General features: G+C 42.1%; 1 long non-coding RNA gene across 1 annotated transcript in view; it reads right to left on the reverse strand.

Moving 5' to 3' along the window:
* The window catches only part of LOC115427354 (uncharacterized), a 22,798-nt gene extending 22,684 nt beyond the window's left edge, over positions 1–114 (reverse strand). The window contains exon 1 of the long non-coding RNA XR_003936481.1: positions 101–114. This is a non-coding gene — a long non-coding RNA (uncharacterized LOC115427354). The remainder of the gene's footprint in view (positions 1–100) is intronic.
* Positions 115–6,581: the final 6,467 nt, after the last annotated feature.

The following is a 6,581-nucleotide window of genomic DNA, read 5'->3' on the forward strand; positions in this document are numbered from 1 at the left end:
CAGCTGCTAAAGTTGGGAAACCACTCAGAGTGGCTAACCCAGGGCTCATAATGAAGGACCCCCAGAAGGGAACAATACCATCCAACTACCGGCCTATAACCTGCCTCAGCACCACATGGAAGCTCCTATCAGGCATCATAGTGGCTAAGATGAGTAGGCACATGGAGCAATACATGAGCAGAGCACAGAAAGGAATAGGCAGTAACACCAGAGGAGCCAAACACCAGTAACTGGTTGACAGGGCAATTTCCCGAGACTGTAAGATGAGGGACACCAACCTGTGCATTGCCAGGATCGACTACAAGAAAGCCTATGACTCAATGCCCCACACATGGATACTGGAGTGCCCAAAACTGTAAAACATCAGAGTGTTTATCCAGAACTCGATGAGGCTATGGAACACAACTCTGGAGGCCAACTCAAAAATAATTGCACAGGTGAGCCTCTGCATAAGCCTAAACCCCCTCAGCCAGATCATCTCAAAGAGTGGCTTTGGGTACCGGTTCCAAAGTGGAACAACCATCAGCCACCTCCTCTACATGGATGACATCAAGCTGTATGCCAAGAATGAGCGTCACATTGACTCTCTGATCCACCTCACTACAGAAAAGACATTGGGATGTCATTCAGACGGATAAATGTGGGCGGATGATATCTAGAAGAGGAAAGGTGGTCACAACTGAAGGGGATGAACTACCTGAGGGGAACATTACAGACGTGCAGAACAGTTACAAATACCTGGGGATCCCACAGGCAAATGGTAATCATGAGGAGGCAGCTCGGAGGTCAGTCACAGCCAAATACCTACAGAGGGTAAGACAGGTCCTGAAAAGTCAGCTCAATGGCAAAAACAAGATCCAAGCCATTAACACCTATGCCCTACCAGTGATCAGATACCCCACTGGCATAATATCCTGGCCACTGGAAGAGATACAAGCCACTGATGTCAAGACAAGAAAGCTCCTTACCATGCATGGAGGGTTTCACCCTAAGTCCATCGTCCTGAGGATGTACACAAAGTGAAAGGAAGGGGGCTGAGGACTAGTAAGTGTCAGAATTACTGTCCAGGAGGAAACGGCAAACCTCCAGGAATATGTCAAGAAAATGGCCCCCAATGACCAACTGATAAGTGAATGAATGCCTCTGGCAACAAAAGCCCAGTAAGGACGAAGAGCCAGAGGGGCTATCATGGAAGGACGAGCCCTTGCATGGCACATACCACTGGCAAATTGAGGAAGTGGCTGATATTGAGAAAACATACCAGTGGCTGGAAAAAGCTGGACTGAACGACAGCACAGAAGCATTACTCACGGCTGCACAAGAACAGACCCTGAACACCAGAGCAATAGAGGCCAGGGTCCACCACACCAGACAACACCCCAGGTGTAGGCTGTGTAGAGAAGCCCCTGAGACAGTCCAGCCCATCACAGCAGGGTGTAAGAGGCTGACAGGTAAGGAATACATGGAACAGCATAACCAGGTAGTGGGCATAGTGTGCAGGAATATCTATACCGAGTATGGACTGGAGGTCCCAGGGTCAAGATGGGAGACACCCCCGAAGGTGACAGAGAACAAACAGGCCAAGATCCTGTGGGACTTCCAGACCAACAAAATGGTGATGGCCAATCAGCCTCACATAGTGGTGGTGGATGAACATCGGAAGACAGTGGTAGTGATAGATGTAGCAAACCCAAGTGATAGCAACATCAGAAAGAAAGAGCACAAGAAGCTTGAGAAATACCAAGGCCTGAAAGAGGAGAAAGAGAAAATGTGGGGTGTGAAGACAACAGTGGTACCAGTAGTGATCAGGGCACTAGGGGCAGTGACCCCCAAGCTGAGAGGATAGAACCAGCAGATACCAGGAACAACATCAGAGTCCAAAAGAGCGCAATCCTAGGAACAGCTAAGCCCTCAGGCTCCCAGGCCTCTGGTAGAGGACTTGAGTCTGAAGGAGACACCGCCCAGGTGTGTGTGTGTGTGTGTGAGGGTGTGTGTGTGTGTATTTATTTATTTATTTATTTACACACACACACACACACACACACACGCATAAATGCATACATGTGTGTGTGTGATACAAATATACTATTTATTGATTTTATCAAATTTTGCAAGTTTTACTGGTACATTTTGTTCTCCTGGGATGAATTAGACCTCTGTATCTCTCTGAAGTGATCCCCACATAAAATTACCCCCTTTGGGTTTAAAACTTCAACCCTTTATGGAGCACAGTAACACCATTGTCCATCTTGGCCACTGTCTCTGAGAACGAGACTGAGGACGTTCTGCTCACTGATCTGTTTACTGCATTCTAAGCCATCAGCAAACTGTAGCTGAGTAGCACTCAGCTAGCAAGTGAGGGAGCAGTCGTCTGACATCTCCAACCTTATGTAATTTGATATATTGCATAAGGTGTATTTTCAGAATAAATTATGTTGTTATTACTTTACAGCCTTATGCTGTTGTCTTTTGCCTCTTAGGTTGCTAGAGTTTTTCTCTCCCTGTCAGCTTGTATTTTCAGAGCTTTAGGTGCAGGTTGAAACATTCGCCATGAGAGCTACTGTATGCTGGGAGCTGATATTTAGCATAACAGTTCAAGATTAGTGGTAGGGGAAAACCAGCTTCAGTTGCTAATTATTGTAACTTTGAAGTCAAATGTTTGTTTCATGTTAAAGCGACTCCTCTGAGCAGAGATTTTCTCCTTCAGTGCTTCCCACTCCTGCAAATGCTCATTCATATGTTCCAGTCAGTTGCTTTTGTCTTTGTGCATGTATGCAAGCATTGGATCATTGGATTACACATGGACAGGACAGAGCTGCCTACTGCTCATCCACTACGCCGACTGTTCAGACCACTCAGGGCAATTAGTTCGATTTCTACTTTAAACTTCACTTTGGTGATTTGATTCAATTTTAACTCATGACAAATATCTTTACAAATATGCTTTGTTGCAGGGAGTAATAGACATGGCATGGCTGATTATCAGATCAGATATTCAGCATTCACTACCACTGTCTGTATGTTTTTTTTACCCAAATATATTTTTTCAAAAACACACTCATTTGGCTCAGAAGCATCCGCCTCGCTGTCTGTTTTCTCAAACAATATCCTGCCCACGGTGCTGTCAGATCGGTGTCTTGTAATTAAGTCTATCAACACTTATTTATTTATTTATTTATTGGTACATCTTATGTATAATTCCTCCAGTTGAAGTGAAAACTGACAATAATATTGTTGAAATAGTACTGGATTCTTTATCGGATTTGACAGTTAACTAGGATTTTCTCTTTTACTGCAGTTTACAGAAATGAAGTGATAATAATACTGATTATATTTACAATGGAACATTTCAGTGAGCAGGAGATGCAGTATTAGGCAGCAAGTGAACAGTCCTGGAGGCTGATGTGTTGGAAACAGCAAAATGGGAAAGCAAAAGGATCTGAGTGACTTTAAAAAGGGCCATGTTGTGATGGCCAAATGACCAGTCAGAGCATGTCCAACTGTAGGTCTTGGTGGGTGTTACAAGCCTGTGGTATTTGGTACAAAAAGATTAAAAAAAAAAAACAAACAAACAGATCTCAACCCAGTCGAATGAAACATTATTACCACCTGTCTAAGATTGTATCAGTATTTCTTTTGCTGCTAAAACAGCTCTGGGCTAATGTATTCCACCTACTGACAGGTTCCATAAGAATGAGATAATCAACATTAATACCACTTTACCTGTCAGCGATCATGATGTTATGGCTGATCAGTGTTCATCATAACAAGTATTGGTTTTCCTTTCTCCTTTACTTCTTAAAAACCTTGTCAAAGAAAGCCAGACCTTCAGATCTCCACACTTTATTAGAGCCATGCTAATGCTAGAGATGGGTCTCTGGGTTCTATGTCTAGTTTGTACATCTTTAAAGACAACACACTTGGGAGCAAAACACTGACATGTCAGAAACAAGCCCTGGTAAAGAATTAAATACAACATCCTTATCAAAACTTTCCATTTTCAGTGTGTGTTTGCAGTCTTAAAGTTGTTCTTTGGCGCTGAGAAAAGAACGAATAACATATAGATACCGCAGAAGGAGAACTAAAATAGTCGTCCAATAGCACGAATACATCCTGTGAGCCAGACTACTAAAAATCAGTCTCAGTCCTGAAAAAAACATCAGTCAGTCCCTACTATGTTTTGTTAAAAGTCACATGAGACTAATTCTACATAAATAAAACAGTACATTTCAAGATAAAAGATCATTAACATTAAGTGCTATCTTTACAAATGTTCCACAGAAACAACAGGCTTGCTGCCCTTGCTAAGAAAACTCCCAAATCCATAAGTTGTGTAAAATGATTAATGAACTTCACTAAGTGTCCTATAGAGTCAACACCGTTGCACAATTTTCACATTGATGCCGTTGAGTCCTGATGAATGCGACAGTCTTGTTTACATGACCTTGCTGGGAAACATTTCCGTTCTCATGTCACTGGTCATTCTGCAAGAGGTTAGTGACAAGTTGCCCTATTCTCTTAAAGCCCTAATTAAGACACACTGGAATTACATAACACATTCTTTCCTTTGCACAGTTCTATATATTTTTGTATGTATTTATGAATGCATGAAGGCTGAATGCACAGGCTTTTCTTTGTTGCTGTAGACTGTCTTTGGGCAGAGCCTAGAGGTAGGTGTCTGATCAGTACAAGGGTGGTCATTATGTCTAAATGAACAGAGTGCATGACTGATGCTTTCAAGTTTATGAGTTTCGTCACTTGCACAAACAGTTTCCAGTGTGGATGACTGATGCGCACAGTTAACCACATACCCACAGCTTTTGTCAACTTCCTCTTCAGATCCTGGGATAATATGACTACAAAGAGACAGTCACATATTTTCCTCACCGGGCATTCTTACTTTAAGAGGTTTTTATCACTTAAACAGTCACACTTCGACAGTGCAAATGGTTGAAGCTGGGGTGCAAGATGTTTTCCTGGAGCTTTTTTTACTATATTACTTAAAATCCCCTTCACACCCCGATTACAACGAATTAACTAAAAGCTCTAACACAAAAATAACAAAATTTAGTCACCTGTGGAACAGACAGGCCTGAAAAAACACCATCCAATCATTTTAAGCGCCCACTCAAAATGATTGAACGGTGATATGTCTATCAAACTCAACTGCCCCCTCTGTGCGTACCCCTCTTTATGCATGAATTGTGCATTCTCAGAGGCTTGGAGCACTTGTTCAGGAAACGGAGCCAGAGCTTGGCTATATTAGCTATATTAGGATGTAAAGTTCACTGGGAAACTGTTTTGTCACTAACATAAATCACTAGGAAATGTGACATTTGCCAGATAGGTATGAACTGGGGCTGTTCTGTAAGAGCGGAGGTGTTGGAGGAGACTGAATGAGGTATGCATGGATATGCAAGCCGGAGCCAGGCGAATTGTTGCTGAGCAGCGCTCATTAACCCTCGAGAACAGGCATTGCGTGTTCCAGTACTCTGGAGGCGTGGCTTCAGGGGGGTGTCTGGAGAAAGGGGTTAGGACTTTTGAATTGAGTATGTTCAAAATGTAGCTTGCTCGAACCATTTTTCCAAGATCTCATACCCCACCTTTAAAGCAGTACATAGGTTTGTGTCATGTTTGCTCAATGTCAAGCTTTACTTGCATTTTCTTCTACTGGACAAGAATTCTGTCCGATTTGAATTCATGTTTACTTGTCACTTCAACAGCAGAACTTTAGTTTCTGCAGGATTCATTTGAATGGAAAATGTACTTTCTGAATTTGGCTTGTTCTTAACTGTGACTAATCATTTATTCGTGCATTTATTAAAACGGTGGTTCTGTAATTTGTTTCACATGAAGTTTATTTGTAAAAAAAATTTTCTTGGCAAGAAACAGGGGGATTTATTTAGAAATGAAAAAAGAAATATGCAGAGAGACCAATTACAAGCTCTCAGTTGCTCCTCAGAATGATGTTGAAGGTCTTATATGCCTGCAGCAGTGAAACTGTGGAGTTTATAGGTGCATAGTAACCTGGTTCCATATTTGACTATTTTAGGGTTTTGTTAAAAGGCTGTCCCTCGAGTCCAAAAAGGTTAGATCTTTTTTTTTGTAGTCACTGCATATTGGCACTATCCTTAATAAAGAGTAATACTACAGACGATCACTAGCTGGCTCCACTTAAAGACAGCATCAAATTTTCTCTGGCAGTACAAAGCTAGTACATTTTTCAGAGACATTCTGGACCCTGTAATCAGTTTTTTTGATCATCCTTTTGTAAATTACTGCTCCACTAAAAAGACTGCAAAGCTAAAATACAGCCTTCATGGATACTGGTCGCCTCCTGCATCAGAGTTTGAGACCTTCTGTTGAATAAAACTTTTTTGTTTCTCGACTGAGAACTCTACTCCTACTTGTGGTTAAGATCTCACCCTGACGCAGTGGTTCTCAGTCTTTTTCTGTCATGCCCCCCTTTGGAGGATGAAAAGTCTCCAGGCCACCCTCCACCCCCACAACATTGTAACAGTGGTGCAATTATAACTTTTTTTTAAAGAAACATCAATATTTTCCTTGAATAATTTGTTTTG

This window comes from Sphaeramia orbicularis, chromosome 10 (genome assembly GCF_902148855.1).
Source record: "Sphaeramia orbicularis chromosome 10, fSphaOr1.1, whole genome shotgun sequence".
NCBI classification, from domain to species: domain Eukaryota; kingdom Metazoa; phylum Chordata; class Actinopteri; order Kurtiformes; family Apogonidae; genus Sphaeramia; species Sphaeramia orbicularis.